Source organism: Eupeodes corollae, chromosome 3 (assembly GCF_945859685.1).
Source record: "Eupeodes corollae chromosome 3, idEupCoro1.1, whole genome shotgun sequence".
Lineage (NCBI taxonomy): Eukaryota > Metazoa > Arthropoda > Insecta > Diptera > Syrphidae > Eupeodes > Eupeodes corollae.
Window position 1 is genome coordinate 118,961,957 of NC_079149.1, and position 13,948 is coordinate 118,975,904.

Genomic DNA, 13,948 nt, shown 5'->3' on the forward strand with positions numbered 1-13,948 from the left:
ACGTTGTTCAAAATTAAGTCTATTTATTATGAAATATTAAACCGAATCAAACATAAATCAAGTGAAAGCTGTCAAATTCAATTCTCAAATTTAAAACCATATATCTAAAAAAAAACAATCGTCAGAACTAAATATATTTATTTATTTATTATTAAAAAAACAGACTTGTACAAGTTTAACGCAAATTGTTAAAGCCCTATGGTTAAAAATTAGTAAAATAAAATTTGTATCTACTTTAACCGATCGCTGTCAAAATATCTACAAGAAGTCTTTATGTTTGATTGCAATAACCTAATATTACACTATTTCTTAAATGCAATATTAAATTTACTTCAGAAGTCAAAAATATCTCTACATCCAACTCCAATCTCTATCCACGTGAATCTATGCTGCCTCAACTACCTCAACAAAAATGTCATCAAATTCCTTAACACCAAATCATACACATTCTTAAGCATGCGCATTTTCAATGAGAAGACTAAAACAACGACATTTATTTTAAATTTCCCAACGAAAGAGAAAATAAAGGGAAATTTTTTCAATATCCATAATAATAATATTTTTTTTATGAGCTTACTTTGTTTACAATTATTGTTCCTCAATTTAATTTTTATAACTTTGAATTAGCTGCAAATATTTTTATTTTCATTCTTTCCAAAACCAACTCTCAAGAGTCTAATAAACGTTCAATAAATGTTACAACCAAAAAAAAAACAAGATTCCACTCATTAACACAACAAAATACTCTCCCCAATTGAGCAAATTTCCCGGGAAAGCCGGAAAAGCTTATCCATATACATTATTCTAAAATCAGTTGTTCACTTCAAAAAGTTTTCCAAAAGTCAAGCCAAGTCGGAAAAAAAAATTATTTGGGTGTGTTTTCTTACCACACTGGAATACAAATTTTCTGGAATTACACCTCAAAATTTTCCACATCCATATCCACATCCGCTCTCTATCTGCTATCAGATGATTTTTCTCTAGTTTTCCCATCTGATAGCTCCCTAATGAAATTAAATGTTGAAAAAAGAAAACAAAATTTCTTACTCTCTGATATGACTCTTTTTCCGTGATATGCGCTCTCTCACCCTGGATGATGATGATGTTGAAGTTGATGTTGATGGTCTCTCACTGAGAAGAACATTGAATACAGCTTTTCCACAACTTTGGAATCACCACTGCCACCCGTTCGGTGATTTTCGCGCATCGAGTCAGAAAAACACTAGAAAATCCCCAATAGCAGCAGCTGCAGATGTATGGGAATATCCGTGATTGGGAAACTAGTCTCCCAGCGTCTACCATTTATGACGCCACGATATCTTAACGGTTGGTGATAAACTAGGAAAAAATAGAAAACAAAAAAATTTAAATCTTAATCTAACAAAAAAAAATATTTTAAGGATACAAAACAAATAAGTGAAAAAACTAAAAATTATTTCTGTAAAAAGTTAATCAAAAATACCATTAATTGTATTGTCTAGCTCATTAACGAATTGTCTTATGCTTAAATTTTGTTTCGCCAAAAAAGTCGTCGTCGTCGTTTTCGTTGAAGCCTAAATATGAAAATTCCGTGAGATTTTAGCTACCTAAGAGTATATCCTCAAAACAAGAAGAAAAAAATAAGAATTCCAATGTTTGTATCCTTCGAAAGTGACACGTGATTTCCATCGAATTTCCTCTCAAGAAAATTCAATACCTCGCCTTGCTTGTCAGGAAAAATGTGCGTGGCAAGTCGTTGTCGTTAAAAATTGCGTCCCTCACATATAAGTACCCGAAAATACCTTATATCTCCATCTCCATATAATCTTCACAAATGTGTTTACATGTTATGTGCATTCGGATATAATATGATTGATTGACAGGCTCTAAATGAGTAAGTTAGTGAATCGTCGATAGCTGTCATCCTCCTCCACATCAAGATGATGATGGTGGTATTCTTGTCGTTTCCACTGATAGATGTCACTTTCTTATGTCAGCATTTTGTTTAAAATCTGAAAGGCATAGTTTTGGAATACATATACTCGTACAGTGAGCCAAAAAATAATTTAAAATATCGTTTTTTAAAAGCTTACAATTTTTGTCTCTCGGGTTTCATCTCCTTAGAATCTCAGTGGGTGGTATATTGAAGATGTTAAAGTGGTTCTCTTGAAAAAAAGGAAATGAATATGAAATAAATTCAATTTAAAAAATCAATTTTAGTGTTTTCCCTCTTTAAGTCTGTTTGCAAGGAAAAAAAATTCAAATAAATGTATAAAGTGTTAAGTAAATCAAAAGAAGGAGAAACAAAAGGATTAAATAAAAAAAAATAACGAAGAGACTAAAATTAATTAAAAAAGAGGACTAATTGCATGCGGATTATCTACAGTTTCCAGTTTCGCTGCTGCAGATATCCTCATCTTGGACAACGGATAGAATATACAACAAACTAAACATCAAAAAAATAAAACAACGGTATGTACTTCATTTTTGTATTTTGTGTAGTTTTTATTTTTTGTTTCTTACATTTTCTGTCACCCCACCTCCTTCACCACAGAACATAGAGTATACCTTCCTATACCTAGGTCTATAGACGTACAACAGTGATGCTGTGCTTGGATAGGCAAAAGGAGGCTTTTCTTTCTTTTTTCTTTTTTGTTTTTGTTGTTGTTTTATTTTAGGATGAGCACAATAAAAATGCAAATAACACGTTGGGCGCCGTCTGCCTCCCTCAAGGACCTTCAACTAGTTTATTCGCCGATTCTTCCTTATACTTATATATATTATATATTTTTGTTTCGTTAGCCTTAGTTTTTGATTTTTTCCTTTTGTAGTTGTTGTTTTAAGTTTTATTATGAAACATTAAAAGAACGGCACAACGACTACGATAAGGACGACGATGAGTAGGAGGACGATGACGACAACGACAACGTAGAGCGCATACGGACGACACACGGTCGACAATTAAGAACAACTCAATTGTTATTGTCCTAGTTTAGTGCTTGTGATTATACACTTTACTCACATGTAATAACAAAAAACAACAACAAAAAAACATCACCAGGACTAGCACCAGCATCAGCACCAGAGCAATATGAAAGCAAGGACAACGAGGACTCTTATATTTTGTAGTTACACTCGTATGGTATCTAAAAAAATAACACAGTAGAACGTCTTTTGCTATTATAGTCCCTTAGTTCTGTATGTTATTTATTATGCGGTATATAAAAGTTTGCTCTCGCGATGAAGTTTATCTACTACTTTCTGAAGTCTTGACAATGTGGTTGAATGTACATTAATGTACCAAAGAGGGTAGTCTTTGGGGGATGGATGGGGAGCAAGGGCTGATGGCAGTAATGGTGATGAAGACCGAGGGTTGTTTTAGTAAAATTTATTACAACAATCACAATAATTTTCAGTGTGGTAAGTGGCTAAGAGAGGTATTTTAGTAGTTATTCCATAACTTATTCTATATATATATAGGTGTGGTATTTCTACCCTGCATACCTATCTACACACAGAGAGATTCATAATTTTCTGACTTTTGCTTATTCATATACCCATGGCGTCATTATATCAACTTCGATGGGGATGAGGGTGAGAATGATGGTTTGGTTCTGTGATTTAGAGTAAAATTTTGCGACTGGAGCTCCAAGCTATCCTTATTCGCAAAATGTGAGTTATATTCTAAAATGTTTCTTATTTCAAAAAGATAAATGGATAAAATGACTTTTTGCGCGCACTGTTTCATTATAACTATTTGTCATGTGAATTAGCTAAGATGAATTTTAATGTGTAAGGATATACTCGTACTATATGCGAGTTTAGTTGAGATCCTTGTGGTCGTTAAATTGATGACACAGACGCCATTGAGTCTGTGCGATAATGAAACAAAGGAAAACGAATATGTCTGGGAGTTTTTTTTCTGGTATTCTATTTTTATATTTTGTATTATTTATGGAAGAATTATTCAAAGTTTTCAAAGTTCTATGAAGAATTTATTTTGTTTTTTGTTGTTGTTGTTGTGTTATTGTGATGTATTCCATGTTTTTAGTCCACATTGTAGAAGTAAGCACAATGGTTAGATTTCTTTCTTGATATCAATCTTGATCCTGCAGTTACAGAGTGTTTTTTTTTTTGTTTTGCATTATGATATTTAAACACATTTTTATGTGAAATGAAATTATATTGATTGGTCTATCCCGAAACAAGATGGTTGATATTTGATCCTATACAAATTAATACCAAAAATGTATAAAATTGTGCATATATTTTTGGGTAAATGTTGAAATTTCGCAATTTTAGAATTTTTAACTTATTGCTTTCATAAATGTAAAAACTCTTTTGGAATAACAAAGCCATACTAAAACGTTCTATGGTTTTTATTCAATGCATGCAATTTTGATAAGCATTAATGCTACTTTCTTTTTTCAAATTCCTGTTTTATGAAAAATTTTCGACTCCTACCCTATAAGTAAGGAGTCCTTTTTTCGACGGGTCCAAGTAATATAAGACTATTTGATCGCAAGATCATTTTGTCTATACTAGCAGTCTCTAATATTTTACAATTTCTTTGAATCAAGTTAAAAAATAAATTGTTTTAATATAAAAAGTTCGTATGCACTTTTAACAATACTTTAGATCCTTAATACTTAAAGGATTCCTGATGATATTAATAACAGCACAAATTTCTAATTTTAAGCAAAAATCAATAATAAAGCTTCTGCAAGCTCTGTAAATGAAAATTAAATTTTAAATTTCACATGATCTTAGAGCTCTAAAACGTTACCATTTGTTTTGCGTATTTTTTATTAACTAGGGCTAGGTACTAAGACAAGTTTAATATTCGAAATAGAAAAATAGAAATAGCTTTTAAGAAATCAAGTTTAATAAACATACAACAAATCAAATTTCACCTTCGACAAATGTGAGAACTGCCCAAGAAATATTGGGAGACCTATTACTGTGAATTTGAAACGGATAAGTTACTGTCTTAAAACATCTTTATAATAATATGACCTCATATTCTGAAGGTAAATTATCAATTCGTACATAAAATAGTTCTTGAAAAATCAAGACTGATTCCTAGAGTATGTAAGACAAGTTTAAAAAGATTTTTTTGTTTCCTTATTGTAGGTATTGTTAGACTTTATTTTATTGAGAAGTTAATTAGCGTTTTATTGACGATTTTTAACGGACTAAGGCATTTTAAATCGATCTTTGTTTGTCACTTATCTTTTGCTCTTATTTTTGATAAGTTATGCTAAGAAAATATAAAATAAATACTGATCTTGTAGAAATTAAATAAATCGCATTGGCAACATGTTATTCAGATCTTCTAAAAATGGTACTATTTTTCAAATTCTTGTACAAAAATAAATTAACAAGGGATGGAAAAACTAAGATCATTTTGAATCACTTATGTATTAAGAACTTAAACTCAAAGATATTCAATCTAAGTGAGAGTAAAGGTCAGCAAATTTAATATTACTTTTATTGAATTTTTTTCAGTTTTTGTATTTCATTGACATTTGAAAAAAATTTTTGAACTGAACTTTACCGAAGACCTGCAAAAAAGAAGGATGGCGTGAAAACTATTTTAAGACCCTCAATGAGTTAGTAATGTAGAACTACTGTTTCTATATTTTCTTCTCGAAGTATGCAGTAATTAATTTCAAAAATGAAGATAAATGCATAGAATGTAAAAAATCCATAACAATGATAGAAATTTGGGACTGAGGGAAGTGCAAGCATCTTTAATTAGAATCCAAATTTACACTTTTTAATAATTCGCATGACGGTTAATCCTTTGTTTCTACAATTAATTATTTGCTTAGTTAAGATTATTTCATTAAAATTTATAAAATAATTTTGTAAGAATGAATAAAATTGTCGCGATCAACGTCCTTTAGCAAAGGTAGCAAGTTTATTGCAAAAGAAAACACTTAAACTTGATCAAAGCATCAATGGGAACAAATATTTCCATTATCAATGGGGAGTTCTTTTAGCCATCGGCGATAATAGATAAGAACCATCTGAAATAATATTTTACAAATATTGTTAACTTATATATTGATTAAGTAGTTAATTTCAAACCTATCAAAATTCAATTTAAGTTAATACCATTTTTCTTATTTGTAATGCACCTACAGTTATAGAATTTTAAATTGCAAACCTGAATTGGTTTTAACAGTTTTGAAAATTTACATTTGTATAAAGTGGAGCCAATCTTAACAGATTTACATTAAGATATTTTTTATATCTTAAAAGAACTAATTTATAGAACAAAATATCTACAACAATGGAGCTACTGTTAAGTTGTTTAGAATTTAAAAATCTCTGAAAATAAGACATTTTTCAAAAATTATTTTTCTTAAATTACTCTTATAATTGCTACAAAATTTTGTATCGTAAGTTCAAATTATTTTTAATCTTAAAAATGTAAATATTTGTATACCATTATGAGTCTTAAGAATATAACTTATGTTAAGCGGTTCATTTATGAAATATTTTAGACTTGCAATAAAGATTGCCTTAAAATTTACAAGGATTTGTTTAGAAACATATATATGTAGATGTTATTATAAAAGTTGAACATTTCAGAAATTGAGATAATTTTCTTTGAAATGTTGAACTATTAAATGGTCGTTTTATAATATGTTTAATCATAGTTCTTAAAATACGTGCAGGATATCTTCTTCGAATACTTATTTGAGAAATATTAATTCTTTAATTTGACCATGATTATTCACCATAAAATATTGTAAAATTGTGTTAAGACAAAAATAATTGAACAATACAATTACGAAATTTTCTTTAGCTGAAATTCAATAACTAATAAGAGATATTATCATTAAATAATTAATTAATTATATTTGAAATATTAATGACCCAAACCTATAAAACATTTTAATATTTTGACAGCTATGCTTAAGACACATGACTTGTTTATTCGATATTGAAGTACGGATCCTTTTCCTGCGGTTTCAACCAAAAATATTTTGTTTTAATACATAATTCGTTAATTCTTGGAAGGACTTTCTTTCAACCCATTTTCACTAAAAAATCTGTTTTAAGACCATTAAACTGCATAAATATCAGTCCCTTTAATCTAAACGGGTATAAACTGTTAACAGTATGTTCCGAAAAATTGTCTTTATCGAGTGATAACAACTCATTTATGAGTACCTTTAACCTTAAATTCGGAAAAAAATCTTCAAGACCAAGTGAATGATGATCCACACCCACAACATTTTACATTGAAATCCAAATCGAAAAAAAAAACAAGTTGGTACACAAGTTAAATTATTGTGCTAGGATTTGTAAATTTAAATCTCTCTTTTTGCACACTTCTGGAAAAAGAGGCAAGAACTGGATAAAACAGCTTTTTCCTTCTGGCGCTAATTTTTTTTTGTTGCTTCTTCGCATTTTCGCAATCTTCAGAAAATAAAATTGAATTTAAACCAAAATCTTATTTTCAAGTAGGTTTCCTCTGCAGTGGGGATAAACGTGGCACAAAAAAAAAAACAAAACTTAACAAAAAAGGACGACATACAAAAAACAAGAATAAGAATAATCTCAAGATAAACATCAAACAAGGCAAGAAAATCTTAATTTTATTTTTTTCTTCATTTTCTGTATTTGTATTTTCTTCACAATTTTTTTAAAGGTAAGGCAGTGATGTTTCTTCTTATTTTGTCGGTTTTATGATTTAAAGATTGATTGGAGCAGAAATGCTTGTCATTTTGCGTATTTTTTATTAACTAGGGCTAGGTACTAAGACAAGTTTAATATTCGAAATAGAAAAATAGAAATAGCTTTTAAGAAATCAAGTTTAATAAACATACAACAAATCAAATTTCACCTTCGACAAATGTGAGAACTGCCCAAGAAATATTGGGAGACCTATTAGTGTGAATTTGAAACGGATAAGTTACTGTCTTAAAACATCTTTATAATAATATGACCTCATATTCTGAAGGTAAATTATCAATTCGTACATAAAATAGTTCTTGAAAAATCAAGACTGATTCCTAGAGTATGTAAGACAAGTTTAAAAAGATTTTTTTGTTTCCTTATTGTAGGTATTGTTAGACTTTATTTTATTGAGAAGTTAATTAGCGTTTTATTGACGATTTTTAACGGACTAAGGCATTTTAAATCGATATTTGTTTGTCACTTATCTTTTACTCTTATTTTTGATAAGTTATGCTAAGAAAATATAAAATAAATACTGATCTTGTAGAAATTAAATAAATCGCATTGGCACCATGTTATTCAGATCTTCTAAAAATGGTACTATTTTTCAAATTCTTGTACAAAAATAAATTAACAAGGGATGGAAAAACTAAGATCATTTTGAATCACTTATGTATTAAGAACTTGAACTCAAAGATATTCAATCTAAGTGAGAGCAAAGGTCAGCAAATTGAATATTACTTTTTTTGATTTTTTTTCAGTTTTTGTATTTCATTGACATTTGAAAAAAATGTTTGAACTGAACTTTACCGAAGACCTGCAAAAAAGAAGGATGGCGTGAAAAACTATTTTAAGACCCTCAATGAGTTAGTAATGTAGAACTACTGTTTCTATATTTTCTTCTCGAAGTATGCAGTAATTAATTTCAAAAATGAAGATAAATGCATAGAATGTAAAAAATCCATAACAATGATAGAAATTTGGGACTGAGGGAAGTGCAAGCATCTTTAATTAGAATCCAAATTTACACTTTTTAATAATTCGCATGACGGTTAATCCTTTGTTTCTACAATTTATTATTTGCTTTGTTAAGATTATTTCATTAAAATTTATAAAATAATTTTGTAAGAATGAATAAAATTGTCGCGATCAACGTCCTTTAGCAAAGGTAGCAAGTTTATTGCAAAAGAAAACACTTAAACTTGATCAAAGCATCAATGGGAACAAATGTTTACTTATATTGAATTTCCATTATCAATGGGGAGTTCTTTAAGCCATCGGCGATAATAGATAAGAACCATCTGAAATAATATTTTACAAATATTGTTAACTTATATATTGATTAAGTAGTTAATTTCAAACCTATCAAAATTCAATTTAAGTTAATACCATTTTTCTTATTTGTAATGCACCTACAGTTATAGAATTTTAAATTGCAAACCTGAATTGGTTTTAACAGTTTTGAAAATTTACATTTGTATAAAGTGGAGCCAATCTTAACAGATTTACATTAAGATATTTTTTATATCTTAAAAGAACTAATTTATAGAACAAAATATCTACAACAATGGAGCTACTGTTAAGTTGTTTAGAATTTCAAAATCTCTAAAAATAAGACATTTTTCAAAAATTATTTTTCTTAAATTACTCTTATAATTGCTACAAAATTTTGTACCGTAAGTTCAAATTATTTTTAATCTTAAAAATGTAAATATTTGTATACCATTATGAGTCTTAAGAATATAACTTATATTAAACGGTTCATTTATGAAATATTTTAGACTTGGAATAAAGATTGCCTTAAAATTTACAAGGATTTGTTTAGAAACATATATATGTAGATGTTATTATAAAAGTTGAACATTTCAGAAATTGAGATAATTTTCTTTTAAATGTTGAACTATTAAATGGTCGTTTTATAATATGTTTAATCATAGTTCTTAAAATACGTGCAGGATATCTTCTTCGAATACTTATTTGAGAAATATTAATTCTTTAATTTGACCATGATTATTCACCATAAAATATTGTAAAATTGTGTTAAGACAAAAATAATTGAACAATACAATTACGAAATTTTCTTTAGCTGAAATTCAATAACTAATAAGAGATATTATCATTAAATAATTAATTAATTATATTTAAAATATTAATGACCCAAACCTATAAAACATTTTAATATTTTCACAGCTATGCTTAAGACACATGACTTGTTTATTCGATATTGAAGTACGGATCCTTTTCCTGCGGTTTCAACCAAAAATATTTTGTTTTAATACATAATTCGTTAATTCTTGGAAGGACTTTCTTTCAACCCATTTTCACTAAAAAATCTGTTTTAAGACCATTAATCTGCATAAATATCAGTCCCTTAATTCTAAACGGGTATAAACTGTTAACAGTATGTTCAGAAAAATTGTCTTTATCGAGTGATAACAACTCATTTATGAGTACCTTTAACCTTAAATTCGGAAAAAAATCTTCAAGACCAAGTGAATGATGATCCACACCCACAACATTTTACATTGAAATCCAAATCGAAAAAAAAAAAAAACAAGTTGGTACACAAGTTAAATTATTGTGCTAGAATTTGTAAATTTAAATCTCTCTTTTTGTACACTTCTGGAAAAAAGGCAAGAACTGGATAAAACAGCTTTTTCCTTCTGGCGCTAATTTTGTTTTGTTGCTTCTTCGCATTTTCGCAATCTTCAGAAAATAAAATTGAATTTAAACCAAAATCTTATTTTCAAGTAGGTTTCCTCTGCAGTGGGGATAAACGTGGCACAAAAAAAAAAAACAAAACTTAACAAAAAAGGAAGACATACAAAAAACAAGAATAAGAATAATCTCAAGATAAACATCAAACAAGGCAAGAAAATCTTAATTTTATTTTTTTCTTCATTTTCTGTATTTGTATTTTCTTCACAATTTTTTTAAAGGTAAGGCAGTGATGTTTCTTCTTATTTTGTCGGTTTTATGATTTAAAGATTGATTGGAGCAGAAATGCTTGTCATTAACAAGAACGCACTCAAACAAGTGTCTAAAAATAAGTACGAAGAAAAAAAAATTATAAATATGCTTTTTTTTTCTTTTCTTTTAATTTCTTTTAGGAGGCTTACCTAGAAGAAGTAAGTCTTGAAAGTTCAAAGCATTTTTCAATCTCAACCAAAAAAAAGAAGGAAATTAATGAATGCTATTCAAAAATAAGACTTGTAAATTAATTAGAAGCAAGTTATAAGTAAGGGGTGTCGCTTTACCTGAGCCTCGAGGATATGAAAATCAGATCTAGGTGTGGTAGCACAGGTATATGCGAAAAATAAAATAGATGAGAAGCCATATAAATGGATGATGATAAAAAATAAAAGTTGGAAGTAAATTAAGGAGAATTAAGCTGTGTTAGCAAAATTGAATTGAAGTTGTTGTTGTTGTTTTTTTTTTCTTTAATTATCTAAGAAATAATGCTAATAATTAAATTTGATGTGCTTATTAACGGATCCAGGAAAAAGAAGATTCGAAATCGTCCTGGTTACGTGGACACTAAAACTTTAATTAAAAGCTGTTCCTATAGTTCCTAAGGTTGTTGACCTAATCAATAAAACATTCTCATAATGAGAGAAAGTATATAAAATTGAATCATAATTATCTCCTAAGTTAATCAAATTGCCTCTTATATCATCATTACTCCACCACTATTTTCCTCTGTTCAACATCGAATTAGCTATTGTTGTTGATTTTCGTTACTAATTTATAAGATCTATCGTCGTCGCTCATCTTGTATAGCATGTTGTATATAAAATCAAAAATAAACACATTATCTCATATAAGTGTCAAAAAATTAATTATTAACATTACGAAAACATTATAATCCGCACTCTACATCACACACGGCATACACATTATTAATACCTCTTGTACAGTGAAAAGATTTTAAACTTTAGAATTTGATATGTGTTCCCTTTTATATCCTTTAACGGTATATGAATTCACTTTTCACTTTCTCACGAACAGAAATTATTAAGCAAATTAGCGTGTGAGTATTTCTATGTATGTGATGGTTGGTATGTTCTTAACTTTAGCTAACACGAAATTTATGTATGTGTATGGATTTCACCAAGTACACATACTCTATTGTCGAACAATTTGGAAAATAGAGGAAGAAGGAAGAAGTATGCAGATATGCTTTACTTGTGTACTCTTTATCCTTCGTGAATCTCTAAAGGTTAAAGGTAAAAGTTTTCTCATTTATCTGTTTGATCAACAGGCTTAATTGGATTTTTTTTTATTATTTGTTTTAACTAGTTTGTTTGAAATTATACTAATCGAATCATCACTTGGTTTCACCTACACTATATGTTTTAGTACCCGTGGCATGATGGTTTGTGCGTTGGACTGTCATGCAAGGGGTCTTGGGTTCAATCCCTACCTGTGCCACCTTAATTTAAAAAAAAAAAATTAATTTCGCGGGTACTGCCTCTTGCGAGGAATTGACAAATCCTTCAAGAGTAATTCTTGTCATGAAAAAGTGCTTTCTCAAACTAGCCGTTCGGATTCGGCATAAAATTGTAGGTCCCCTCCATTCCTGACAACATTACTCGCACACAGGAATGGTTGAGAGTTGTAAGTCACTAGGCCCTGGTTCACAACGGACTGTTGCGCCACCCCATTTGATTTGATATGTTTTAATTTATGGAGGTGAAAACTTAAATTGAACAGAGAAAAAAATGTAATTTTTTGAATACGAAATTTAACTTTCAAGTAAGTAGCTTATACATATTATGGAATGAGGTTTTAAACTATTTCAACTATGAAATCAGAATTTTAGTTGGAAATAGATGTATGTACTTAAATTAAGTTATAAATATAAAGTTTTTTCAATATTAAGATTAAATTATATTTATTAAACTTTTACCAGGTCAAATGAGGTATTAATTTACCAAGAATTCTGAGGTTTATGTTCTTTAAATTGTATAGAAAGAAAACCCAGAAAACTAAAACAAATATTTTACTTCCAAGATCTATTTTATTACAAAAAAGAAATCTTTTTGACTTCGAAGACTAGTAATTTTCTATGCAATTTTCGAAATAAAACCCTGGAAAATTAAGCCTTGAATATTTCCTTTCTGATTTTTTTATTAAAAATTTTTCCAGTGAAAAGTGCAGGCGCCCATTTATTTCAAATTGACTTCTTTTTTTTTGTTACTTTTGACTTTTTTATGAAGAGGTATTGTGTATGTATTTTATAAACAAATTTTAGTCTACGTGTTCTCAAAAAACGTTTTAAATAGATTTTTAATAGTTTTAACTTATAGACTATTTGATTTCCCTATCCTGATGCATTTTTCAAACTCAAAATTGTTGTTTACTTTTAATGTACATTCATTTGAGTGTATGCTAAATATCAAAATATTTAATCTGAAAAAGAGACTTGGATGCCTACTGTAACTTAACATTAGTGCAAGTTTTGGAATGATGTAATTTGGAATTTTAGTTTTCAGCTTTCAGGATCTTCTGGACGATAAACCAATTTAGAAATAGTTTGTGTAGGTTTTAACTAGTTGCAATTAAAACCGTGGATTAGATTTTGCATAAAATTTCACCAAATGTTTACTAAGTTTGTTTTGCATAAAATACATTTTAAGTTCTTACTTGCGACGTATAAGAACTGAAAGGAAAGTTTTGAAATTGCAAAAAATTTCGAACTCGATATTCTTTTTTTATCATTTTTTTTTAAAGAATAAAAATAACAGAAAACAAATACAAACATTTTTCAAGAAAATAAAATTATTATAGTATTGCTTCACAAAGTTTTCCCTTCTAATCAACCGCACGTAAAAGTTTTCCCTACAAGCAAATTGTTTTATTTTTCAATTAAAAAACAAATGTTCTTCGAAATTAAAATTTAAAACGTATATTAATAACAAATATTTTTAAACTCAAGTTAAAATTGAAGCTGGGATGCGAATTACACTGATAACTTTACATCCCGCCTCTCGATTTGTCTTGCTTAAAAGGTTTTCAGCTTTACGTGCTTTGTTGAAAAAGTTATCAGTTAAACTATTCTTAAACATTCAAAAATCACCAAAAACATTTTGAATATGATGAAATAGTTTAATTTCAAAATCTACTTTTGATAGTGAGATTTTTAGTCGAAAACCAATTTTTACCAATTTTAGTAGCTTTTTTTTTATTTTTTAAGTAAACCTATACAAATTAAATGAATGAATTTGAAGTCAATGTTTTCTATTATTCACGAGATATCGAGAACCGAACATCA

General features: G+C 28.6%; 1 protein-coding gene and 1 long non-coding RNA gene across 2 annotated transcripts in view; one reads left to right on the forward strand and one right to left on the reverse strand.

Moving 5' to 3' along the window:
• Positions 1–289: 289 nt before the first annotated feature.
• Positions 290–2,156, reverse strand: LOC129949775 (uncharacterized). The gene is made up of 3 exons (XR_008782056.1): positions 2,073–2,156; positions 1,089–1,991; positions 290–1,004 (listed from the first exon to the last, which is right to left on the reverse strand). It is a non-coding gene; the product is annotated as an uncharacterized LOC129949775 (long non-coding RNA).
• A 155-nt stretch (positions 2,157–2,311) lies between these two features.
• Positions 2,312–13,948, forward strand: part of LOC129949774 (uncharacterized) — a 156,025-nt gene continuing 144,388 nt past the window's right edge. Inside the window, exon 1 of the mRNA XM_056061421.1 lies at positions 2,312–2,451. The gene's annotated coding sequence lies outside the window, so the exon portion shown is untranslated. The remainder of the gene's footprint in view (positions 2,452–13,948) is intronic.